Source organism: Leptodactylus fuscus, chromosome 6 (genome assembly GCF_031893055.1).
Source record: "Leptodactylus fuscus isolate aLepFus1 chromosome 6, aLepFus1.hap2, whole genome shotgun sequence".
Lineage (NCBI taxonomy): Eukaryota > Metazoa > Chordata > Amphibia > Anura > Leptodactylidae > Leptodactylus > Leptodactylus fuscus.
In genome coordinates this window covers 33,944,054-33,971,713 of record NC_134270.1, presented here as the reverse complement: position 1 = coordinate 33,971,713, position 27,660 = coordinate 33,944,054, and the positions used below count along the sequence as shown (strand labels likewise).

General features: G+C 44.8%; 1 protein-coding gene and 1 pseudogene across 2 annotated transcripts in view; one reads left to right on the top strand and one right to left on the bottom strand.

The window, feature by feature from the left end:
- Nucleotides 1–27,660, top strand: part of DRD2 (dopamine receptor D2) — a 141,396-nt gene that overhangs the window by 3,786 nt on the left and 109,950 nt on the right. Inside the window, exon 1 of one of the 2 annotated variants that reach the window (XM_075279686.1) lies at nt 23,036–23,280. The exons of the other annotated variant lie outside the window; for it this stretch is intronic. The gene's annotated coding sequence lies outside the window, so the exon portion shown is untranslated. Of the gene's footprint in view, nt 1–23,035; nt 23,281–27,660 lie in introns of those variants that run through there. 2 annotated transcript variants of the gene reach the window in all.
- Nucleotides 10,458–11,057, bottom strand: LOC142209466 (prefoldin subunit 3 pseudogene; annotated as a pseudogene).

Below are 27,660 nucleotides of genomic sequence, written 5' to 3'. Positions count from 1 at the left end.
GGCAGGTGTAAAAAAAAAAAAAAATACTGTAAAGAAAGAAGGCGGGGCCCCGCGTGGCATAAACGCTGCAGAGTTTTACAGTATCTGCAAAGTAGATGGGATTCTAGCTAATCCCATCCACACATTGAAGAAAAATATCCTCAGCAGATATGCAGCAATTTTGAAAGCCATCACATTTCACAGTTTCAAAAAATAAAACCCTTCCCTCCTGAACCAGGGTGCCTGCTAATTCAGTACTCTAATTTGGCTCTGAACTGGATTCTGTATATTGGATTACTTTCTGCCCTCGGCTTACTTTTGTTTATTCATTTATCTGCTGATTCTGACTTTGAATTTCCCCACTGGGAACTGAACCTTGGCTTTGTATTGGATATTGGTTCTGTCTCCTGATTCTTCCTCTGACGGCATCCCTTGGTATTGACCATTTGCATGGACATGTATGTTCCCGTTTCAGATATGCCTTGTAAGTTAATGGTGGTTCTGGTTTTGTTTTCAGATTGCGGAATGTTTATTTCATGTAAAGTTTCTGGTGGTGATAACTTGAACCCTAAAATTCAGCAAAATTCATCTGGCCTTGCAACTGGCACTAGTAAAGACTAGAGATGAGCAAGTAGTACTCGATCGAGTAGGTATTTGATCGAATACTACAGTATTCGAAATACACGTACTTGATCGAGTACCACTTGCTGTTCGAATGTAAAAGTTCGATGCAGAACCAGCATTGATTGGCCGAATGCTATACAGTCAGCCAATCAACGCTGGTTCTTCTCCTACCTTTAGAGAGCCTGGGCAGAGCCCTTGTAGTGCGGGCATGCGCAGTCAGCTGTGCCCATGCCCGATGCCTGGCAGAGTGAATGAAGATCTGGAAGATGCCGCGGGGACGCTGCAAGGAGAAGACTTCTTGGAGGATCCAGCCCGACCCTCACTCGTGGACTTGGTAAGTATAATTTGATTGAACGTTGCCTACCCCTGAAACGAGCATTTTCCCCCATAGACTATAATAGGGTTCGATATTCGATTCGAGTAGTCGAATATTGATGGGCTACTCGAAACGAATATCGAACCTTGAACATTTTACTGTTCGCTCATCTTTAGTAAAGACATCTTAGGGGCCTGGCCCTATCTCACATGTGAAAAAAAAACTCTAATTGTAGGTCATTTGATTCTGAATCCAGATTGTGTATACTGGATCGCTTTTCTAATCCTCAGCTTTTTTTTATGGTTATTCGTCTGTCTGCTGATTCTGCTTTGATTCTAACTGCTCACATCTGAATGTTGGCTTTGTAATAGATATCACTTTTATCTCTTGATTCTTCCTCTGATGATATTGACCATACCTTGGTATTGATCATTTGTAGTTTTACAACAGCTGGAGTGCAGAAGGTTGCCAACCCCTGGTTTAGACCATAACACAGATATCATGGCTGATAACCTACCATTGTACATCGGTAAGCAATAGATGTGACAAACACTGCCCATTACCAAGAGAAAGAAAGACCTGTGGGAAAGAACAGAAATGGATCCTGTGCAATTCATGATCAGAGTAGCACTAATACACAAAAAATAGGAACAAAGTGCTAAACATGTGAACACAAAGTGACTGACGCCATGAAGTGAGAAGTGACAATGTGAACTGTGACAAAAGGTGTTTATAACAAAATGTTGACAATGACGAATGAATATCATATAACATGACTTCCAGTACTCCTCTTCCAAAGGCCAATCACACAAAATATTGGTGTTTCTTTAGATTTATCTTATATACATTTTCTTAGTATTTTTTTTTTATTGAAAAATATAAGTATATGTCAAGAGTAAGGTTGGGGCAGGATGAAAAGAAATTACAATCCCTTTATAAACCTTTCATAAGATATCCAACTGAATGGAAACACTGGATTGTATAATTTCAAGTGGAAAACTGTTCTACATTGTCATTGAATATTTTTTTAAATTAAAAAATACTGAAGTGTATGGAAACTGTCATACTGATTCAGAATTTCTAGGTGAATACTGGTTCTTGCTGAAGAGATACAGCTGGTGCATCAAGCCTTACTTTTAGTAATGTACAAACAAATTGTTTTTTGTTTTTTTTCGGGTTTGGGAGTTTTGGCACCAAGATTTACTTCATGTTAAATAAATTTATTGTGAATTATAGATTAACTTGGCTTAAAACAGTGTAGAACACTATCAGGGCTCCTAAGACTCTATCTATAAAACATAGTGTAGAATGCTGTCAGGACTCCTAGGAATCTATCTATAAAACATAGTGTAGGACACTGTCAGGGCTCCTAGGAACCTATCTATAATACATAGTGTAGAACACAGTCAGGGCTCCTAGAAACCTATCTATAAAACATAGTGTAGAATACTGTCAGGGCTCCTAGGAACCTATCTATAAAACATAGTGTAGAACACTGTCAGGGCTTCTAGGAACCTATCTATAAAACAGTGTATAACACTGTCAGGACTCCTAGGAACCTATCTATAAAACATAGTGTAGAACACTGTCAGGGCTCCTAGGAACCTATCTATAAAACAGTGTATAACACTGTCAGGACTCCTAGGAACCTATCTATAAAACAGTGTATAACACTGTCAGGACTCCTAGGAACCTATCTATAATACATAGTGTAGAACACTGTCAGGGCTCCTAGGAACCTATCTATAAAACATAGTGTAGAATACTGTCAGGGCTCCTAGGAACCTATCTATAAAACATAGTGTAGAACACTGTCAGGGCTTCTAGGAACCTATCTATAAAACAGTGTATAACACTGTCAGGGCTCCTAGGAACCTATCTATAAAACATAGTGTAGGACACTGTCAGGGTTCCTAAGAACCTATCTATAATACATAGTGTAGAACACTCTTATGGCTTCTAGGAACCTACCTATAAAACAGTGTCGAACACTGTCAGGGCTCCTAGGAACCTATCTATAAAACATAGTGTAGAATACTGTCAGGGCTCCTAGGATTTGTTGTATAAAATATAGTATAGAATACATTCGGGCTGGTGGCCATTGTATAAGGAATTACAAAAGTTTTGATTTAATTGGATACCAAAAATTTTGTAAAATTCAGGTTAAATCTGATTGGCACAAGCATCGCTACTTAAACAACATTGAATTTTATTTTTTAAAAATGTGTTTAAGGTGATCATATACAAGAGACAAAAGTTAACCGAGCCTGCCTTTTTTGGGTCCCTAATGTGTACTAGATATTTGACGTTCCTTAAAAAAAGATTGGACATGTTCAGTTTCCTTCATTCTCAAGAGATAGAAACTGCTATTAAGGGTGTCTAGCTTCCTTCCTTCTCTTGATTCAGATCATATGCTGTACATGCTTAGGAAAGGTGTGAGTGCATGGGGGGAGAGTCTTAATGAGGAATAGCTGTTGACTGAACAAGCACTCGGTTGACAGCTATTGAATGCTTATGTCCAACTTTAGCTTTTTTTTGCACTCTTTTGGCATAGTCAACAATGTTGTCTAGTATGGAGAGTACAAGAATAAGAAGATTCAATCAGGAAGGATAGAGCAAATCGTTCACCTCCAAATGCTGAATAGACCAATTCAGTAAGATCCATTGAGACTCTTAAGGATTTGTTAGTTTAATATAGTGGAGACTTTTTTGGCCACGATGTTTAATTATCATCACATGAACATTTTGTAGACCGCAAGGTGATTCCCCGCGGGAGCTTTCAATTACGATTGTGCTACGGCACCATTGTTTAACACACGTCCTTCCCTTATTACCAACACTCTAAAGAAGCCTAATAAACTTGGCTTATACAATAGAATGATCCTTCCTAATAGGTTATAATCATCATGAACAATAACTGGCGGTCAGCCTAAGCCCAGGTTGGCTGATCACTTAATCCTCTAATTGTAAAAAGGTTAATAAATTAAATTTAGATTGTTCATTATTGCAATACATTTTTACCTTGGTTATGCATTAACCCCTTGCTGCATTTTTACATGCTTATACATGAAAGAAAGGTTCCTCTCCTCTATTCGGATGTACATGTACTGTACATGAGGATGGTTGAACATGTTCAGATGCAATTCTTCATGAAATATTCATGGGCCCCAACATCGAATGACAGCTGGGATTACTCTGAAATGGCCAGGATCAGAGAAACCTCTGATCCATGTCATCCAAGAACATATGTGCCTCAATCAATAGCAACCAAAACATCTAAGCACCAAGACAGAGGAAGGAAGACACTTCCTCTGTCAACTTATCACCCACTACCCTTCTTCTGAACAATGCAAGTCAAAAGTGCTAATGGGCTTCCATGGCAGCCAGATTTTGAAGGACCCCAGGTATGACACATCTATGCTCTTGTTAGAACCTACCTAAGATAAAAACTGATCTTATACTCTGTCTTATATACAGATGTAGCCATCTTCAACTTGAATCTGATAACTCGCTGCACTGTGATAACTCACAACCAAATGCCAATAAACACAATTGAAAAAGTCAAATCAAAGTGATTAGCAACTGTTTACGTAACACGTTAAAAGTCATGTTAAACCTGGCTACAAAATGGTGCCAATAAATAATGCCGTCATTAAAAAAATATTATAAAATATTAAAAATATAAAATAAAATTGACACAATAGCTACACAGCCAATGGTGTAAATATATAATGCAAACAGTAGAATGATCATGAAAGAATGGCTGATTTTTATATTTTTCCACCCAACATGCAAACAATCCTGCAATCCTTAATGCCAAAATAGACAACAGCAGTGGTTGACAAACAACAGAACATCACTATTTTTGGTATGGAAAGAACTGGTGGGGGAGCAAGTAGGGATTTTTAAAGGTTGTTATTTATTTTTTTTAATTTACACATTTTGCTGTCTTCTCTGATTTTTGTTGTATTATAGACAACCCCTTTAAGTTGGGCATTTCTATCTGAAGTTGACTACATGCACTTTAGATAGCTGTTAGCAAAATGCTTGTTGGGCTTGTTGTCAGCCACTTACAGTTTGATCCTTCTTTGCTCCAATGGCTACCACTGCGTGACATTGAGGACTTCCACATGGTTATGGTTGGTAGGCTTCTTTAAAAAAACTAAAATAAACAAAAGCCTGCGGAGCCCACTGGGCTCTAAACTGCAGGGCACCCTGGTGTGAACAAGGCCCAACAGTTAAGTTCACTGCCGGGCTTTACCACCAACTGAATGCTCCTCTTATCAGACTGACCACACCTATCGGCTGCAAGGGGATTAACCTCATGCATGCTGGACCGAACAGAACCGGTGGAACAGGCTGTGACCCTGATACCAAGGCCGCACCTGTCGCACAGTCCTAACACACATACTGTAAGGTGGTCAGACAGTTCTACTGGAATAACTAGATACTGTAAAAGGTTGTTCCAACCCACTAATTCCGATAAACATATTGAAAGTTTAAGTTTTACAAACATATAATCCTTCGATTACTTACTTCAATATGTGCAGAAAGTGAAATGCTCCTTTAAACTACAATGTAGATTCTTTGTTCTGTTTCAATAGGATTATGTGTGTCATTCCTTCCCTTCCTGTAAGGATTTAACCTTTATTGTAAACTCATTTCCAGTGTATTCACCTTGCTGTCGGCTCCTGGGAAATCAATCCAGGAGCAGTAATCGGTATTAGAGATGAGCGAACAGTGTTCTATCGAACACATGTTCGATCGGATATCAGGGTGTTCGCCATGTTCGAATCGAATCGAACACCACGTGGTAAAGTGCGCCAAAATTCGATTCCCCTCCCACCTTCCCTGGCGCCTTTTTTGCACCAATAACAGCGCAGGGGAGGTGGGACAGGAACTACGACACTGGGGGCATTGAAAAAAATTGGAAAAAGTCATTGGCTGCCGAAATCAGGTGACCTCCATTTTAGACGAATAGTGGATTTCAAATCCGGGTCATATGAGAATGTGAACTTTGTGACTATGAGACAGGGATAGCTGTACAGGCAGGGATAGCTAGGGATAACCTTTATTTAGGGGGGAATGTTATTAAAAATAACTTTTTGGGGCTCTATCGGGTGTGTAATTGTGATTTTTGTGAGATAAACTTTTTCCCATAGGGATGCATTGGCCAGCGCTGATTGGCCGAATTCCGTACTCTGGCCAATCAGTGCTGGCCAATGCATTCTATTAGCTTGATGAAGCAGAGTGTGCACAAGGGTTCAAGCGCACCCTCGGCTCTGATGTAGCAGAGCCGAGGCTGCACAAGGGTTCAAGCGCACCCTCGGCTCTGATGTAGGAGAGCCGAGGGTGCACTTGAACCCTTGTGCACCCTCAGCTCTGCTACATCAGAGCCGAGGGTGCGCTTGAACCCTTGTGCACACTCTGCTTCATCAAGCTAATAGAATGCATTGGCCAGCGCTGATTGGCCAATGTATTCTATTAGCCTGATGAAGTAGAGCTGAATGTGTGTGCTAAGCACACACATTCAGCTCTACTTCATCGGGCTAATAGAATGCATTGGCCAGCGCTGATTGGCCAGAGTACGGAACTCGACCAATCAGCGCTGGCTCTGCTGGAGGAGGCGGAGTCTAAGATCGCTCCACACCAGTCTCCATTCAGGTCCGACCTTAGACTCCGCCTCCTCCGGCAGAGCCAGCGCTGATTGGCCGAAGGCTGGCCAATGCATTCCTATGCGAATGCAGAGACTTAGCAGTGCTGAGTCAGTTTTGCTCAACTACACATCTGATGCACACTCGGCACTGCTACATCAGATGTAGCAATCTGATGTAGCAGAGCCGAGGGTGCACTAGAACCCCTGTGCAAACTCAGTTCACGCTAATAGAATGCATTGGCCAGCGCTGATTGGCCAATGCATTCTATTAGCCCGATGAAGTAGAGCTGAATGTGTGTGCTAAGCACACACATTCAGCACTGCTTCATCACGCCAATACAATGCATTAGCCAGTGCTGATTGGCCAGAGTACGGAATTCGGCCAATCAGCGCTGGCTCTGCTGGAGGAGGCGGAGTCTAAGGTCGGACCTGAATGGAGACTGGTGTGGAGCGATCTTAGACTCCGCCTCCTCCAGCAGAGCCAGCGCTGATTGGTCGAGTTCCGTACTCTGGCCAATCAGCGCTGGCCAATGCATTCTATTAGCCCGATGAAGTAGAGCTGAATGTGTGTGCTTAGCACACACATTCAGCTCTACTTCATCAGGCTAATAGAATACATTGGCCAATCAGCGCTGGCCAATGCATTCTATTAGCTTGATGAAGCAGAGTGTGCACAAGGGTTCAAGCGCACCCTCGGCTCTGATGTAGCAGAGCCGAGGCTGCACAAGGGTTCAAGTGCACCCTCGGCTCTCCTACATCAGAGCCGAGGGTGCGCTTGAACCCTTGTGCAGCCTCGGCTCTGCTACATCAGAGCCGAGGGTGCGCTTGAACCCTTGCGCACACTCTGCTTCATCAAGCTAATAGAATGCATTGGCCAGCGCTGATTGGCCAATGTATTCTATTAGCCTGATGAAGTAGAGCTGAATGTGTGTGCTAAGCACACACATTCAGCTCTACTTCATCGGGCTAATAGAATGCATTGGCCAGCACTGATTGGCCAGAGTACGGAATTCGGCCAATCAGCGCTGGCCAATGCATTCTATTAGCCCGATGAAGTAGAGCTCAATGTGTGTGCTAAGCACACACATTCAGCACTGCTTCATCACGCCAATACAATGCATTAGCCAGTGCTGATTGGCCAGAGTACGGAATTCGGCCAATCAGCGCTGGCTCTGCTGGAGGAGGCGGAGTCTAAGATCGCTCCACACCAGTCTCCATTCAGGTCCGACCTTAGACTCCGCCTCCTCCAGCAGAGCCAGCGCTGATTGGCCGAATTCCGTACTCTGGCCAATCAGCACTGGCTAATGCATTGTATTGGCTTGATGAAGCAGTGCTGAATGTGTGTGCTTAGCACACACATTCAGCTCTACTTCATCGGGCTAATAGAATGCATTGGCCAGTGCTGATTGGCCGAATTCCGTACTCTGGCCAATCAGCACTGGCTAATGCATTGTATTGGCTTGATGAAGCAGTGCTGAATGTGTGTGCTTAGCACACACATTCAGCTCTACTTCATCGGGCTAATAGAATGCATTGGCCAGCGCTGATTGGCCGAATTCCGTACTCTGGCCAATCAGCACTGGCTAATGCATTGTATTGGCTTGATGAAGCAGTGCTGAATGTGTGTGCTTAGCACACACATTCAGCTCTACTTCATCGGGCTAATAGAATGCATTGGCCAATCAGCGCTGGCCAATGCATTCTATTAGCGTGAACTGAGTTTGCACAGGGGTTCTAGTGCACCCTCGGCTCTGCTACATCAGATTGCTACATCTGATGTAGCAGTGCCGAGTGTGCATCAGATGTGTAGTTGAGCAAAACTGACTCAGCACTGCTAAGTCTGCATTCGCATAGGAATGCATTGGCCAGCCTTCGGCCAATCAGCGCTGGCTCTGCCGGAGGAGGCGGAGTCTAAGGTCGGACCTGAATGGAGACTGGTGTGGAGCGATCTTAGACTCCGCCTCCTCCAGCAGAGCCAGCGCTGATTGGCCGAATTCCGTACTCTGGCCAATCAGCACTGGCTAATGCATTGTATTGGCTTGATGAAGCAGTGCTGAATGTGTGTGCTTAGCACACACATTCAGCTCTACTTCATCGGGCTAATAGAATGCATTGGCCAGCGCTGATTGGCCGAATTCCGTACTCTGGCCAATCAGCACTGGCTAATGCATTGTATTGGCTTGATGAAGCAGTGCTGAATGTGTGTGCTTAGCACACACATTCAGCTCTACTTCATCGGGCTAATAGAATGCATTGGCCAATCAGCGCTGGCCAATGCATTCTATTAGCGTGAACTGAGTTTGCACAGGGGTTCTAGTGCACCCTCGGCTCTGCTACATCAGATTGCTACATCTGATGTAGCAGTGCCGAGTGTGCATCAGATGTGTAGTTGAGCAAAACTGACTCAGCACTGCTAAGTCTGCATTCGCATAGGAATGCATTGGCCAGCCTTCGGCCAATCAGCGCTGGCTCTGCCGGAGGAGGCGGAGTCTAAGGTCGGACCTGAATGGAGACTGGTGTGGAGCTATCTTAGACTCCGCCTCCTCCAGCAGAGCCAGCGCTGATTGGCCAGAGTACGGAACTCGACCAATCAGCACTGGCCAATGCATTTCTATGGGGAAAAGTTAGCTTGCGAAAATCGCAAACTGACAGGGATTTCCATGAAATAAAGTGACTTTTATGCCCCCAGACATGCTTCCCCTGCTGTCCCAGTGTCATTCCAGGGTGTTGGTATCATTTCCTGGGGTGTCATAGTGGACTTGGTGACCCTCCAGACACGAATTTGGGTTTCCCCCTTAACGAGTTTATGTTCCCCATAGACTATAATGGGGTTCGAAACCCATTCGAACACTCGAACAGTGAGCGGCTGTTCGAATCGAATTTCGAACCTCGAACATTTTAGTGTTCGCTCATCTCTAATCGGTATTTTAATATATCCACAAGGTTTACTTTACACTGTATGATGACTCAAGTGTTAAACTGGAATAGTCCCATAACTTCAGGTTAAGTAAGTGAACACCTTAGAAAGGTCAACCTGTGTACTTATCTACGATACATGGATTATATGTGTAGTAAGCTTTACAATGCATCCATTATTGTAACCTTCTACAGCGCTCTCTATATAAAGGCATTGTGACAAGTGATGCGGTTCTATTGTTACGAATGTGTGGGAGTAGAAGCATAAATTCTTATGTGCAGAAAGCTTCTCGGTTCCTTCCATGGGGCTGTGCATGATCTGTTTTCAGACTTTACATTGTGTTTTTCGGGAAGTAATTAACAAATTGTGACATGTTAAAAGTCATGGACGCATTTGTTGCAGGAAAAAAAATGCGTATTATTTTAAGCTTTGTAAAATGGAGAAATTCTGAAACACAAAGCGAGCACAGCAAGCTAAGGAAAAAAAAGAGTCAGCACTTTCAAAGGATGAATTAAAGTGACCGTACAAACAGTCTACACTGCTCATCCTCAATACTAAAAAGAAAGCACCAGAGCAGTGGGAAATTTGCACTTCAAAAGGGGGTTCTGTATTGTTTTATAGTTAACATTTGTTAAAGTATGATCACATGAAATGTTTCTGCCATTGGGACTGTGGTTGTAATAGGGAAAGGGGCTGTGCTTAAACTCATTCCATCATCAAGTGGCCAATCTCTCTACTATATATTTTCATTGTCCATTGGCATCAAAACCCTTACAGCCCTTATGGCCCTTATAACCCTTATGGAAATGTGCTGCCGATGGACAATGCCAATGGATTTTTTTCATCCTGTTGAAATCAGCCAACCAGCAACTGATTGTTGGCACCATGAGATGGGCCAATTGTTGGGGATGAACACAGGTACGCACTTTCATTCCAAACAATTGACTGCAAAATCAACCAGTGATGGTGAGATCAAGGCCACAACTAGATGTCCATCCTGAGGGCCAAAGTGAAAAATGGGAGCTTATCTAAAATAATCTGGGTCTGGAAATATTTAAAGGAGGCATGGCTATGCTTTGTTTTTACAGACGTCATCGTTGTATGTTATTTTACATCCCAGTTATAAACCCTAGCGATATTGACTTCAGTTGTGGTGAACTGGCCCCTTAAGAAATCAAGGTCCTCTTCTGTTGATTCAAGATTTCTTGTGGCTGTAGACAAATTCTTGTCTAGTAAAGCATGAGCTTCGTCAATATCATACTCAAGCATTACATTGGCCCAACTTTGTCTATCGGTGGCACTGATGCTTTGGAATACAGATTATCCACCAGCAAAAACCTTGTTTCCATTGGTTCAATAGTACCATTTTTCTTCTGAATGTGCTTTAAAATTTCTAATATCTGTTTAATTTCTGGGATCTGACTTTTTAGCCTTCCCTTCTTCTGACTAAGATTTAATTCCATAAACTTATTCTTCTGGTACTGTCAATCTTGCCTCTTGAGTACTGCATCAGCCATCGCCTTTCCAGGCTTCTTCATAAAGAAATCCACATCTTCCATAAATACGGCTTCGGAATGCCCGGGTGCACATCGCTATCTTGGAAGCTCAAGCTGATAAATCAACCAGCACCTTGAGGATGAAAACTTGTGTTTCTTGTTGCAAACTTTGATGCAAACCCAGGAGTGGATTTAGCAGGAGGGAATCTAAATGGTTCCTTTATACTTACTATTCCTTTAAAAGCCACTCTTAGCTTTGGCTGAAAAAAAAAAAGCAAAATATGCAACATGTGGTCTAAACCTTAAACTGCTTAGCGCATGGAAAAATATTATGGGTGTCACAATATGACAATGCGAAGTTTTTAATTTCATTTTATAATGTAGTAAAACCAGGAAAGAGCTTCAACATTTTGTCATTGTCGTGATCATATTGACCCACAGAGTATAAGAAACAGGTCATTTCTAGAGATGAGCGAGTAGTTCTCGATCGAGTAGGTATTCAATCGAATACTACGGTATTCAAAATACTCATACTCGATCGAGTACCACTCGCTATTCGAATGTAAACGTTCGATACAGAACCAGCATTGATTGGCCGAATGCTATACAGTCGGCCAATCAATGCTGGTTCTTCTCCTACCTTTAGAAGTCTTCTCCGTGCAGCTTCCCCGCGGCGTCTTCCAGCTCTTCATTCACTCTGCCAGGCATTGGGTCTGGGCAGAGCTGACTGCACATGTCTGCTTGTAGTGCGGACATGCGCAGTCGGCTCTGCCCAGGCCCAATGCCTGGCAGAGTGAATTCAGAGCCGGAAGATACCACGGGGTCGCTGCACGGAGCAGACTTCTCGGAGGATCCAGCCCGACCCTCACTCGTGGACTTGGCAAGTATAATTTGATCAAACGTTGCCTACCCCTGAAATGAGCATTTCCCCCCCATAGACTATAATAGGGTTCGATATTCGATTCGAGTAGTCGAATATTGAGGGGCTACTCGAAACGAATATCGAACCTCAAACATTTTACTGTTTCCAATGCCACTCCATTCTGATTTTTTTTCCCGCTTCATAGTACATTGCACAGAATATTCCATATGAAGTAAAACTTGTTCTGCAAAAAATATACTGTGAATGGAAAAATTAAAAAAGTGAAGGGTTTTGGAAGGTATGGAGGAAATAGCGAAAACACAAAAACTAACAATGCTCAAGCCCCAAATGTCTCTGCACCCCAAAATTTTTTCCTAAGTGATGTCCTATATGGAGATATACAATATGCTTTTAGTACTATTTTTGCTAATATATTGCTATAGGTAACAACTAGAGATGAGCGAACAGTGTTCTATCAAACTCATGTTCGATCGGATATTAGGCTGTTCGGCATGTTCGAATCGAATCGAACACCGCGTGGTAAAGTGCGCCATTACTCGATTCCCCTCCCACCTTCCCTGGCGCCTTTTTTGCTCCAATAACAGCGCAGGGTAGCTGGGACAGGAACTACGACACCGGTGACGTTGAGAAAAGTAGGCAAAACCCATTGGCTGCCGAAAACATGTGACCTCTAATTTAAAAGAACAGCGCCGCCCAGGTTCGTGTCATTCTGAGCTTGCAATTCACCGAGGACGGAGGTTTCCGTCCAGCTAGCTAGGGGTTAGATTCTGGGTAGGCAGGGACAGGCTAGGATAGGAAGGAGAAGACAACCACAACAGCTCTTGTAAGAGCTAAATTCCAGGGAGAAGCTTGTCAGTGTAACGTGGCACTGACGGGCTCAATCGCCGCAACCCAGCTTTCCCAGGATCCTGAATGGAATACACTGTCAGTGTATTCCCGTATACCCGATATATACCCCCGATACCGGTTCCAACGGTGTGCCCCCCCACCTTCACCCCAGAAATACCCTGCAAGTCCCCTAGCAATAGGATTGGGGCTATATACACCCACTATTTTTGCTACTGCCATATAGTGCCATTGTCTGACTGGGAATTCAAAGAATATATTGGGGTTACGTGCACCCACAATTTTTACTACTGGTATACAGTGCCAGTTTCTGACTGGGAATTCAAAGAATATATTGGGGTTACAAATACCCTCATTTCTTGCTACTGCCATATAGTGCCAGTTTCTGACTGGTAATTCAAAGAATATATTGGGGTTACGTGCACCCACAATTTTTACTACTGGTATACAGTGCCATTGTCTGACTGGGAATTCAAAGAATATATTGGGGTTATAAATACCCTCATTTCTTGCTACTGGTATATAGTGCCATTGTCTGACTGGGAATTCAAAGAATATATTGGGGTTACGTGCACCCACAATTTTTACTACTGGTATACAGTGCCAGTTTCTGACTGGGAATTCAAAGAATATATTGGGGTTACAAATACCCTCATTTCTTGCTACTGCCATATAGTGCCAGTTTCTGACTGGTAATTCAAAGAATATATTGGGGTTACGTGCACCCACAATTTTTACTACTGGTATACAGTGCCATTGTCTGACTGGGAATTCAAAGAATATATTGGGGTTACAAATATCCTCATTTCTTGCTACTGCCATATAGTGCCAGTTTCTGACTGGTAATTCAAAGAATATATTGGGGTTATAAATACCCTCATTTCTTGCTACTGGTATATAGTGCCATTGTCTGACTGGGAATTCAAAGAATATATTGGGGTTACGTGCACCCACAATTTTTACTACTGGTATACAGTGCCAGTTTCTGACTGGGAATTCAAAGAATATATTGGGGTTACAAATACCCTCATTTCTTGCTACTGCCATATAGTGCCAGTTTCTGACTGGTAATTCAAAGAATATATTGGGGTTACGTGCACCCACAATTTTTACTACTGGTATACAGTGCCATTGTCTGACTGGGAATTCAAAGAATATATTGGGGTTATAAATACCCTCATTTCTTGCTACTGCCATATAGTGCCAGTTTCTGACTGGGAATTCAAAGAATATATTGGGGTTACGTGCACCCACAATTTTTACTACTGGTATACAGTGCCATTGTCTGACTGGGAATTCAAAGAATATATTGGGGTTATAAATACCCTCATTTCTTGCTACTGTCATATAGTGCCATTGTCTGACTGGGAATTCAAAGAATATATTGGGGTTACGTGCACCCACAATTTTTACTACTGGTATACAGTGCCAGTTTCTGACTGGGAATTCAAAGAATATATTGGGGTTACAAATACCCTCATTTCTTGCTACTGCCATATAGTGCCAGTTTCTGACTGGTAATTCAAAGAATATATTGGGGTTATGTGCACCCACAATTTTTACTACTGGTATACAGTGCCAGTTTCTGACTGGGAATTCAAAGAATATATTGGGGTTACAAATACCCTCATTTCTTGCTACTGCCATATAGTGCCAGTTTCTGACTGGTAATTCAAAGAATATATTGGGGTTATAAATACCCTCATTTCTTGCTACTGGTATATAGTGTCATTGTCTGACTGGGAATTCAAAGAATATATTGGGGTTACGTGCACCCACAATTTTTACTACTGGTATACAGTGCCAGTTTCTGACTGGGAATTCAAAGAATATATTGGGGTTACAAATACCCTCATTTCTTGCTACTGCCATATAGTGCCAGTTTCTGACTGGTAATTCAAAGAATATATTGGGGTTACGTGCACCCACAATTTTTACTACTGGTATACAGTGCCATTGTCTGACTGGGAATTCAAAGAATATATTGGGGTTATAAATACCCTCATTTCTTGCTACTGCCATATAGTGCCAGTTTCTGACTGGGAATTCAAAGAATATATTGGGGTTATAAATACCCTCATTTCTTGCTACTGGTATATAGTGCCATTGTCTGACTGGGAATTCAAAGAATATATTGGGGTTACGTGCACCCACAATTTTTACTACTGGTATACAGTGCCAGTTTCTGACTGGGAATTCAAAGAATATATTGGGGTTACAAATACCCTCATTTCTTGCTACTGCCATATAGTGCCAGTTTCTGACTGGTAATTCAAAGAATATATTGGGGTTACGTGCACCCACAATTTTTACTACTGGTATACAGTGCCATTGTCTGACTGGGAATTCAAAGAATATATTGGGGTTATAAATACCCTAATTTCTTGCTACTGCCATATAGTGCCAGTTTCTGACTGGTAATTCAAAGAATATATTGGGGTTATAAATACCCTCATTTCTTGCTACTGGTATATAGTGCCATTGTCTGACTGGGAATTCAAAGAATATATTGGGGTTACGTGCACCCACAATTTTTGCTACTGGTATATAGTGCCAATTTCTAACTGGGAATTCAAAATGCGCAAGGCTCCCGGAAAGGGACGTGGACGAGGCCGTGGGCGAGGTCGGGGGAATGGTTCTGGGGAGCAAGGTAGCAGTGAAGCCACAGGGCGTCCCGTGCCTACTCCTGTGGGGCAGCAAGCATTGCGCCACTCCACAGTGCCAGGGTTGCTTGCCACATTAACTAAACTGCAGGGTAAAAACCTTAGTAGGCCCGAGAACCAGGAACAGGTCTTGCAATGGCTGTCAGAGAACGCTTACAGCACATTGTCCAGCAGCCAGTCAGACTCTGCCTCCTCTCCTCCTATTACCCAACAGTCTTGTCCTCCTTCCTCCAAAAATTCCCAAGCTTCACAGAACAATAACCCCAACTGTCCCTGCTCCCCAGAGCTGTTCTCCGCTCCTTTCATTGTCCCTCAACCTGCCTCTCCACGTCACGATTCCACGAACCTAACAGAGGAGCATCTGTGTCCAGATGCTCAAACACTAGAGTCTCCTCCATCTCCGTTCGATTTGGTGGTGGATGACCAGCAACCCACCCTCATCGACGATGATGTGACGCAGTTGCCGTCAGGGCATCCAGTTGACCGGCGCATTGTGCGGGAGGAGGAGATGAGACAGGAGTTGGAAGAGGAAGTGGTGGATGATGAGGACACTGACCCGACCTGGACAGGGGGGATGTCAAGCGGGGAAAGTAGTGTGGATGTTGAGGCAAGTGCAGCACCAAAAAGGGTAGCTAGAGGCAGAGGCAGAGGTCAGCAGCTTAGGCGAAGCCAGGCCACACCCGGAATCTCCCAAGATGTTCCAGTTCGTACCCAGCCCTGAAAAACTCCCACCTCGAGGGCACGTTTCTCGAAGGTGTGGAGTTTTTTCAAGGAATGCGCCGAGGACAGATATAGTGTTGTCTGCACAATTTGCCTCTCGAAATTGATTAGGGGCTCTGAGAAGAGCAACCTGTCCACCACTTCAATGCGCCGTCATTTGGAATCCAAGCACTGGAATCAGTGGCAGGCAGCAACGGCAGGACAAAGGCCGCCTGCCGTTCACGCCACTGCCACTGCCTCTGCCACTGCCTCTGCCTCTGCCTCTGCCACTGCCACTGCTGACTGTGCTGGCGATGCACTCCAGAGGACGAGCCAGGACACCACTTCATCTGCCTCCGCCACTTTGTTGACTTCTCCCTCATCCTCCCCTGTTCCTGTCTTATCTCCTTCTCCTGCACCATCAAAGGCACCATCAGGTGCTTCTTTACAACAACCCACCATCTCTCAGACATTGGAGCGGCGGCAGAAATACACTGCTAACCACCCACACGCGCAAGCCTTGAACGCCAACATCGCTAAACTGCTGGCCCAGGAGATGTTGGCGTTCCGGCTTGTTGAAACTCCCGCCTTCCTGGACCTGATGGCAACTGCGGCACCTCGCTATGCCGTCCCTAGCCGTCACTACTTCTCCCGGTGTGCCGTCCCCGCCTTGCACCAGCACGTGTCACTCAACATCAGGCGGGCCCTTAGTTCCGCGCTTTGCACAAAGGTCCACTTGACCACCGACGCGTGGACAAGTGCATGCGGACAGGGACGCTACATTTCACTGACGGCACACTGGGTGAATGTAGTTGAGGCTGGGACTGCTTCCCAAACTGGCCCGGTGTACCTCGTCTCCCCGCCTAACATTCCTGGCAGGGACACGAGAAGAACACCCCCCTCCTCCTCCTCCTCTACCGCCTCCTCCTCCGCCACCGCCTCCTCCTCCGCTGTTAGATTGACCCCAGCTACGAGTTGGAAACGTTGCAGAACTGGCGTTGGTAGACGTCAGCAGGCTGTGCTGAAGCTGATCAGCTTGGGGGACAGACAGCACACTGCCTCCGAGGTGAGGGATGCCCTCCTCGATGAGACGGCAATATGGTTTGAGCCGCTGCACCTGGGCCCAGGCATGGTCGTTTGTGATAACGGCCGGAACCTGGTAGCAGCTCTGGAGCTTGCCGGACTCCAACATGTTCCATGCCTGGCCCACGTCTTCAACCTAGTGGTGCAACGTTTCCTAAAGAGCTACCCCAATGTTCCAGAGCTACTGGTGAAAGTGCGGCGCATGTGCGCCCACTTTCGCAAGTCGACAGTAGCCGCTGCTAGCTTAAAATCTCTCCAGCAACGCCTGCATGTGCCACAACACCGGCTTTTGTGCGACGTCCCCACACGCTGGAACTCAACGTTTCAGATGTTGAATAGAGTGGTTGAGCAGCAGAGACCTTTGATGGAATACCAGCTACAAAACCCTAGGGTGCCACAAAGTCAGCTGCCTCAGTTTCTCATCCATGAGTGGCCATGGATGAGAGACCTTTGTGACATCCTACGGGTGTTTGAGGAGTCCACAAGGAGGGTGAGCTCTGAGGATGCGATGGTGAGCCTTACAATCCCGCTCTTGTGTGTTCTGAGAGAATCCCTGATTGACATCAGGGATAACTCAGATCACACAGAGGAGTCAGGGATAGCATCCGATCCGTCACAGCTGGAGAGTAGGTCCACACATCTGTCCGCTTCATCGCGTTTAATGGAGGAGGAGGAGGAGGAGGAGGAGGAGGAAGAAGAAGAGTTGTCCGATGATGTGATGGTGATACAGGAGGCTTCCGGGCAACTTCGAATCGTCCCATTGTTGCAGCGCGGATGGGTAGACATGGAGGATGAGGAGGAAATGGAGATTGAACTTTCCGGTGGGGCCAGAGGAGTCATGCCAACTAACACTGTGGCAGACATGGCTGAGTTCATGTTGGGGTGCTTTACAACCGACAAGCGTATTGTCAAAATCATGGAGGACAACCAGTACTGGATCTTTGCTATCCTTGACCCCCGGTATAAAAACAACATCTCGTCTTTTATTCCGGTAGAGGGGAGGGCCAATCGCATCAATGCTTGCCACAGGCAATTGGTGCAGAATATGATGGAGATGTTTCCAGCATGTGACGTTGGCGGCAGGGAGGACAGTTCCTCCAGTAGGCGACCAAGTTCTCACCGGTCCACACAAACGAGGGGCACACTGTCTAAGGTCTGGGACACCTTGATGGCACCCCCTCGCCAAAGTGCCGCCACAGAGGGTCCTAGTGTCACCAGGCGTGAGAAGTATAGGCGCATGTTGCGGGAATACCTTTCCGACCACAGCCCTGTCCTCTCCGACCCCTCTGCGCCCTACACGTATTGGGTGTCGAAGTTGGACCTGTGGCTTGAACTTGCCCTATATGCCTTGGAGGTGCTGTCCTGTCCTGCCGCCAGCGTCCTATCTGAGAGGGTGTTCAGTGCAGCCGGTGGCATCATCACTGACAAGCGCACCCGTCTGTCAGCTGAGAGTGCCGACCGGCTCACTTTGATAAAAATGAACCACCACTGGATAGAGCCTTCATTTTTGTGCCCACCTGTGTAAAGCACCCCAACATGAAACTCCATGTCTGTACTCAACCTCTCCAATTCCTCCGCATCCTCATACTCATCCACCATAAGCGTTGCACAATTCTGCTAATACTAGGCTCCCTCCAACATGATTTCCCCCAACTCTGCTGGTTAGAGGCTCCCTCCACCCTGATTTCCACCAACTCTGCTGGTTAGAGGCTCCCTCCACCCTGCTTTCCCACAACTCTGCTGGTTAGAGGCTCCCTCCACCATGAATTTGCCCAAACTGGGCTGGTTAGAGGCTCCCTCCACCATGAATTGGTCCAAACTGGGGGTTTTAGAGGCTCCCTCCACCATGAATTGGTCCAAATTGGGGTTTTTAGAGGCTCCCTCCACCATGAATTTGCCCAAACTGGGCTGGTTAGAGGCTCCCTCCACCATGAATTGGTCCAAACTGGGGTTTTTAGAGGCTCCCTCCACCATGAATTTGCCCAAACTGGGCTGTTTAGAGGCTCCCTCCACCATGAATTGGTCCAAATTGGGGTTTTTAGAGGCTCCCTCCACCATGAATTGGTCCAAACTGGGGTTTTTAGAGGCTCCCTCCACCATGAATTTGCCCAAACTGGGCTGTTTAGAGGCTCCCTCCAGCATGAATTGGTCCAAACTGGGGTTTTTAGAGGCTCCCTCCACCATGAATTGGTCCAAACTGGGGTTTTTAGAGGCTCCCTCCACCATGAATTGGTCCAAACTGGGGTTTTTAGAGGCTCCCTCCACCATGAATTTGCCCAAACTGGGCTGGTTAGAGGCTCCCTCCACCATGAATTGGTCCAAACTGGGGTTTTTAGAGGCTCCCTCCACCATGAATTTGCCCAAACTGGGCTGTTTAGAGGCTCCCTCCACCATGAATTGGTCCAAATTGGGGTTTTTAGAGGCTCCCTCCACCATGAATTGGTCCAAACTGGGGTTTTTAGAGGCTCCCTCCACCATGAATTGGTCCAAACTGGGGTTTTTAGAGGCTCCCTCCACCATGAATTTGCCCAAACTGGGCTGTTTAGAGGCTCCCTCCACCATGAATTGGTCCAAACTGGGCTGGTTAGAGGCTCCCTCCACCATGAATTGGTCCAAACTGGGTTTTTTAGAGGCTCCCTCCAGCATGAATTGGTCCAAACTGGGGTTTTTAGAGGCTCCCTCCACCATGAATTGGTCCAAACTGGGGTTTTTAGAGGCTCCCTCCACCATGAATTGGTCCAAACTGGGGTTTTTAGAGGCTCCCTCCACCATGAATTTGCCCAAACTGGGCTGTTTAGAGGCTCCCTCCACCATGAATTGGTCCAAACTGGGTTTTTTAGAGGCTCCCTCCACCATGAATTGGTCCAAACTGGGGTTTTTAGAGGCTCCCTCCACCATGAATTGGTCCAAACTGTGGTTTTTAGAGGCTCCCTCCACCATGAATTTGCCCAAACTGGGCTGTTTAGAGGCTCCCTCCACCATGAATTGGTCCAAACTGGGTTTTTTAGAGGCTCCCTCCACCATGAATTGGTCCAAACTGGGCTGGTTAGAGGCTCCCTCCACCATGAATTGGTCCAAACTGGGGTTTTTAGAGGCTCCCTCCACCATGAATTTGCCCAAACTGGGCTGTTTAGAGGCTCCCTCCACCATGAATTGGTCCAAATTGGGGTTTTTAGAGGCTCCCTCCACCATGAATTGGTCCAAACTGGGGTTTTTAGAGGCTCCCTCCACCATGAATTGGTCCAAACTGGGCTGGTTAGAGGCTCCCTCCACCATGAATTGGTCCAAACTGGGGTTTTTAGAGGCTCCCTCCACCATGAATTGGTCCAAACTGGGGTTTTTAGAGGCTCCCTCCACCATGAATTGGTCCAAACTGGGGTTTTTAGAGGCTCCCTCCACCATGAATTTGCCCAAACTGGGCTGTTTAGAGGCTCCCTCCACCATGAATTGGTCCAAACTGGGTTTTTTAGAGGCTCCCTCCACCATGAATTGGTCCAAACTGGGCTGGTTAGAGGCTCCCTCCACCATGAATTGGTCCAAACTGGGGTTTTTAGAGGCTCCCTCCACCATGAATTTGCCCAAACTGGGCTGTTTAGAGGCTCCCTCCACCATGAATTGGTCCAAATTGGGGTTTTTAGAGGCTCCCTCCACCATGAATTGGTCCAAACTGGGGTTTTTAGAGGCTCCCTCCACCATGAATTTGCCCAAACTGGGCTGTTTAGAGGCTCCCTCCAGCATGAATTGGTCCAAACTGGGGTTTTTAGAGGCTCCCTTCACCATGAATTGGTCCAAACTGGGGTTTTTAGAGGCTCCCTCCACCATGAATTGGTCCAAACTGGGGTTTTTAGAGGCTCCCTCCACCATGAATTGGTCCAAACTGGGCTGGTTAGAGGCTCCCTCCACCATGAATTTGCCCAAACTGGGCTGTTTAGAGGCTCCCTCCACCATGAATTGGTCCAAACTGGGTTTTTTAGAGGCTCCCTCCACCATGAATTGGTCCAAACTGGGGTTTTTAGAGGCTCCCTCCACCATGAATTTGCCCAAACTGGGCTGTTTAGAGGCTCCCTCCACCATGAATTGGTCCAAATTGGGGTTTTTAGAGGCTCCCTCCACCATGAATTGGTCCAAACTGGGGTTTTTAGAGGCTCCCTCCACCATGAATTGGTCCAAACTGGGCTGGTTAGAGGCTCCCTCCACCATGAATTGGTCCAAACTGGGGTTTTTAGAGGCTCCCTCCACCATGAATTGGTCCAAACTGGGGTTTTTAGAGGCTCCCTCCACCATGAATTGGTCCAAACTGGGGTTTTTAGAGGCTCCCTCCACCATGAATTTGCCCAAACTGGGCTGTTTAGAGGCTCCCTCCACCATGAATTGGTCCAAACTGGGTTTTTTAGAGGCTCCCTCCACCATGAATTGGTCCAAACTGGGCTGGTTAGAGGCTCCCTCCACCATGAATTGGTCCAAACTGGGGTTTTTAGAGGCTCCCTCCACCATGAATTTGCCCAAACTGGGCTGTTTAGAGGCTCCCTCCACCATGAATTGGTCCAAATTGGGGTTTTTAGAGGCTCCCTCCACCATGAATTGGTCCAAACTGGGGTTTTTAGAGGCTCCCTCCACCATGAATTTGCCCAAACTGGGCTGTTTAGAGGCTCCCTCCAGCATGAATTGGTCCAAACTGGGGTTTTTAGAGGCTCCCTTCACCATGAATTGGTCCAAACTGGGGTTTTTAGAGGCTCCCTCCACCATGAATTGGTCCAAACTGGGGTTTTTAGAGGCTCCCTCCACCATGAATTGGTCCAAACTGGGCTGGTTAGAGGCTCCCTCCACCATGAATTTGCCCAAACTGGGCTGTTTAGAGGCTCCCTCCACCATGAATTGGTCCAAATGGGGGTTTTTAGAGGCTCTCTCCACCATGAATTTGCCCAAACTGGGCTGGTTAGAGGCTCCCTCCACCATGAATTTGCCCAAACTGGGCTGTTTAGAGGCTCCCTCCACCATGAATTGGTCCAAACTGGGCTGTTTAGAGGCTCCCTCCACCATGAATTGGTCCAAACTGGGTTTTTTAGAGGCTCCCTCCACCATGAATTGGTCCAAACTGGGGTTTTTAGAGGCTCCCTCCACCATGAATTGGTCCAAACTGGGCTGGTTAGAGGCTCCCTCCACCATGAATTGGTCCAAACTGGGGTTTTTAGAGGCTCCCTCCACCATGAATTTGCCCAAACTCTGCTGGTTAGAGGCTCAATCCACCCTGATTTTCAAAACAAATGTTGGTGCCAACCTCAACTTACTACAAGGGCCAAATTCACTGCTGGTGACAAGCTCTCCTCACTGCAAGTGCCAAATACACATGTTTCAAGGTGTTTTCCTACTGTCAGAGAGGTGGTATTGAGTGTGTAAAGTGTGTAGTTGTTAGGCTGTGATGTTGGGGTAATAGAGGGTCTTTGGTGTGTTAGATGCCCCCAGACATGCTTCCCCTGCTGTCCCAGTGCCATTCCAGAGGTGTTGGCATCATTTCCTGTGGTGTCATAGTGGACTTGGTGACCCTCCAGACACGGATTTGGGTTTCCCCCTTAACGAGTATATGTTCCCCATAGACTATAATGGGGTTCGAAACCCGTTCGAACACACGAACAGTGAGCGGCTGTTCGATTCGAATTTCGAACCTCGAACATTTTAGTGTTCGCTCATCTCTAGTAACAACCACAGAAAACTTCCCGTCTTGTCACAGCTATTCTTCCCTGTCACCTTTTGTTATATACCATTTCTTTCTCATTGTATTCAGAATTTACACATTTGCTGTGAAATAATCTAAAAATAACCATTTCTCATGTACTGAACTCCACCTTCTAATCTCCAAAAAAGGAATTGAAAGTCAAACCTCACCTCTGTGTTCTCTGTGATACTTAGCTAACCAAAAAATATTTGTAGATTCAAGTCTATTTCCACACTTGCTCCTACCAGGAATATCTTGGATTTCATTCTCGTCTTTCTAAAGGTCACTTTTCTTACTATTGAAATGTTTGCTTAACTTGCTAATACCCAGAACAAATGGTCTGCTGGGATTTAATGAGGATTCTTGCTTGAGTAGTACATACAGATACGAGAAAATATAACCAAGGTGAGTTCTCATTTCACAGTGAGATATAGCATTTTCACGACTGCAATGTATTGATATATGTAATAATGATGGTGCCACGGAGAAGATACAATCAGGTTATTTGTGTTGCTTCATAAATTCCCTTTCTGTTTTATTCTTTCTTTCCTACTACTATTTTCCTGTGTTAAAGTTATATTCCATTTTGGGCATTTAAGGCTATATCAACAGAATATGCCCACCTCTGGCACCTATCTATCTGGAAGCCCATGACTCTTGTTTTACAGTCGTGGTAAAGGGAAAGAAGAGTATACTTGCCCATGTCTCCTTTACGTGTGTAGGAGTTCTGAAATGATCTGACTATTTGGTTATTTTGCAGAGACCCACAAAGGTGGGATTAGAATAAAATGGGCATTTATGGCATATCCTGTGAATTTAATCTTAAATGGCCAGATGAGAATACCATTTTAAAGACAAAAGAAGATAATATAGTGCCATAATAGGTAGCAAGTAGAGTTGAGCTGATCTTGAGATTTCAGGATCAATTTTAAAATCTGATTTACGATTATTTTCCAGCCGATCCCGATCGTGAAATTTTCTCGATCGACGATCGGGATCTGATCTTTCCCGATCCCTATCGCTCAACCCTAGTCAATGCTTCTCTATGGGAAAAGTCACTTTTAGGATTGAGCAGATCTTGAGATTTCAAAATCCGATTTCCGATCATTTTCCAGCCAATCCTGATTTGTTCGATCACCGATTGGGATTCGATCTTTTCCAATCCCGATTGATCAACCCTGGTAGCAAGGTAGACAAACTCCTGGAGGATGAATTACAATAGTTGTGTATTTGAGACCTCTGCATTGGCCTGCTCTGGACCAATAATTCTCTTAAGTCCTATAGTTATAGCAATAGACTACCTAGAGCTCTAAGAAAGAATAAGGAGACCTATAAGTACCAGGATGACGCACCATAAAATTAATGTTCTCTATCCTAAGGTCCTCATGTACAAAGAACAGGAATAAAAAAAATAACCACTGATTTATGTAAAACTAAAATTGAGTTGAGAACATGACTTAAAGAGAATCAAGTCCAACAGTTTTTTGAATAAATTACAAAGGACACAATAATTTTTTTAAGGAACAAGCAAGATTATGATTCTGGTTGAGTATTTGGCTGGAGTTTTCACAGACAGAAATGGACTAAGACAAGGAAACACATACCTTCTGTTCATTGGACTACTAATTCAGACTGAAGTCTATCAGATAAAGGAGGAAGACGTTAGAATCTCCTTAACACTAATAATCCAACCATTAACATCAGCACTCCTGTAGGAAGAAGACACAAAGAGAGAGCAAGAGGTAGAAGAGGATCGTACAAGAGGAAGCAAGTAAACTCGAGAGACTAATCCAGGATGTGAAAACTGAGGTTCACCTATTCAAAGCAATAAGAAAATTAAATTTTGCATAATTTTTTTGCTAACTCCAATAACACATCTACTGCAAGGAAGGAAGGGTTCCCACAGTAGTAGGACCTTTTGGTTTTAGCATCAACCAAGATTCAGATTGCATAAGGAATGAAGCTGATTCATTAATGGACTTATCTGATATGGACCAGATGTGGGTCAGATATTACTGTTTTTGAATAGAGGAATTCAGAAGGTGTTCCTTCATCTTTTTGTCCTTATTTACCAGCTGGTGGTGCCTTAGAGGTATTTTTTTTGCACAGGCTTTTAGAGGAGTCATGGCTTTGACATACCCCATTAGGAGTAGTCTGTCGGGGGAGGGGGGGAAAGAAAAAGCACTTCAGTGGTTACGAACTCAACATTATTTACTGGTAAAGGAGGCAATGCTGTGTGAATGACAAGGGATTGCTACATTAAAAAGCTGAGTCAATTAAACTTTAAATTTCCAACCTTAGTTGCAAACATTATAGTAAAAATGCAGTTGTAAAACATGTACTGATGAGGAGGACAACTGTATCCTCAACATTTACAAAAACCTTGTGTCAGGCACCAGGGGTGTTACTGAAACTCTGACTTCATATTTAGATTGGTTATTATTAGATACTATGGTATTCAAAATACTCGTACTTGATCGAGTACCACTCGCTGTTCGAATGTAAAAGTTTGATGCAGAACCAGCATTGATTGGCCGAATGCTATACAGTCGGCCAATCAACGCTGGTTCTTCTCCTACCTTTAGAAGTCTTCTCCGTGCAGCTTCCCCGCGGCGTCTTCCGGCTCTGAATTCACTCTGCCAGGCATCGGGCTGGGCAGAGCCGACTGCGCTTGTCGGCTTGTAGTGTGGGCATGCGCAGTCGGCTCTGCCCAGGCCCGATGCCAGGCAGAGTGAATGAAGAGCCGGAAGAGCCGGAAGACTTCTCGGAGGATCCAGCCCGACCCTCACTCGTGGACTTGGTAAGTATAATTTGATCAAACGTTGCCTACCCCTGAAACGAGCATTTTACCCCCATAGACTATAACAGGGTTCAATATTCGATTCGAGTAGTCGAATATTGAGGGGCTACTCAAAACAAATATTGAACCTCGGACATTTTACTGTGCGCTCATCTCTAGTTATCATGTTCCTTATTGGAAGATATTCCCTACTATTCACAATTTGGGGACTCTGTTAAATTCTTCAGCCATGTATATAGTATGAACAGGAGTTTCTTGTCCAACTTTGGGGGTGCACAGTTGGAGATCTTAGACATTGTCCAGGATAACTAGACATCCCTATACTAATATAAACACCCTCCTACTTTCTAAATAACATTATTAATCCAAAATGTATAGTTACACAAATTGTTGGGGCAGTTACGTGACTGCCCCAGGAAAATTTTTTAGTCACTACTACTCCTCCCATTCAACCCATTATACTTGCCACCCAGGCTTCTTCTGACAAGATGGCTCTTCCCTGTGTAATGATTTGGCAGGATGCACGCTCTTCTCCACTGTTCACATCGCTGCCAGTAATTCACCTCTACTGGGCATCCACGCATGTGCAGTAGAGATGGATCATCGCTGGAGGAGAATACTGAATCAGTACAGGAGGAGCCATCTCACAGGAATAGGTGTGGAGAGTAGGTATATAATAAGGGTCGGGGGTTGGGCTGAGTAGGTAGGGAAGGGTGGAATAGCTACAGAGACAGAGAGAGGATGTATGGGAGGGAGGGAGTGAGAGTGAATGAGGAAGGAGGCGGGGGAAGTAGGGTGGAGGGGTTAGTGAGGAAGTTAGCAGGAAGCTGAGGGAGGTAAACAAAAGCAGAAGATACCAGCACCTCCCAGAGACACTCAGATATCACTCAAAACACTTATTAATAGCACTAACAGACTTTCAAAAAAAAAAAAAACTACATTTTTTGCCTGGAAAATCCCTTTTACACCATACACCTTAAACACCCGGTGGTGAACTCACTACTTCATTTTAGAAGTTTTCACCCAGAACATGTAAAACAAGCAGTGCATTATGGGCAGTTTATCCACCCATAGAGATTAAATAGTGACACGGGTGTCTTTGAAAACAATCTGCAGATTTAAAGAAACATTTGTTTGCAGGTAGTTACTGGGTCCCTTATTTGATAAAGCTTGAAAAAAATCCTCTAGTTTTCTGCAAGTCAATTTGCTAACAGAGCTGAAATCATGATGGCAATGGGTTTGCATTTTCCTTTCAATCCAGTCTACATGCAGCAACAATTCATCCATCTCGCATAATTGCCATGTAGATATGAGAGATCCCAATTTGAGAGATACAGTATATCGCCATAGCTCACCCCTTGTAACCCATAGGAGAAGCCAGACTCTTAAAAACTATCTGGTCCAGAGTAGATGTGAGGGACAATCTTCCATGTGGTTAAATAAGTTTGACCCAAAAGTACAAATGTGGTCAGTACCACTTTTGTACTATCAATCTGAAAAGATCCCATAGTATAATAAAATAAAATCTGGGTAAAATTTTGTTTGATCTGATGCCTAGTACAGATGCATTATGTGAAAATTTTAGTTGTTTTTGGATTTGGAATTCAAATATTGGTAAAAATAAGTAAATTACCTAAGTTCCCGGATAGTTTGTAATGAGCGAGTGTTAAAAGGCGGCCACAAGTCATTGAATAATATTGCATCTAATATTAAGAGGTTTATTACTTTATACATAGAAGTTATATATGTGGCAAAGTGACACTAGGTTCACACTAGCGTTCAGGTCTCCGTTCTGAGCTTTCCGTCTTCTGCATGCAGAAGGCGGAAAACTGTCAGAGCGGGTCTGGCCGTGAGCGGCAGTGAGCGTTTTATGCTCTCCGCCATGAAACCGGTTTTAAAAAACAGAAACAGAGTACTGCATGTCCGACTCTGTGTCCGATTAAAAAAAAAAACGTTTCGCAGCGGAGAGCATAAAACGCTCACCG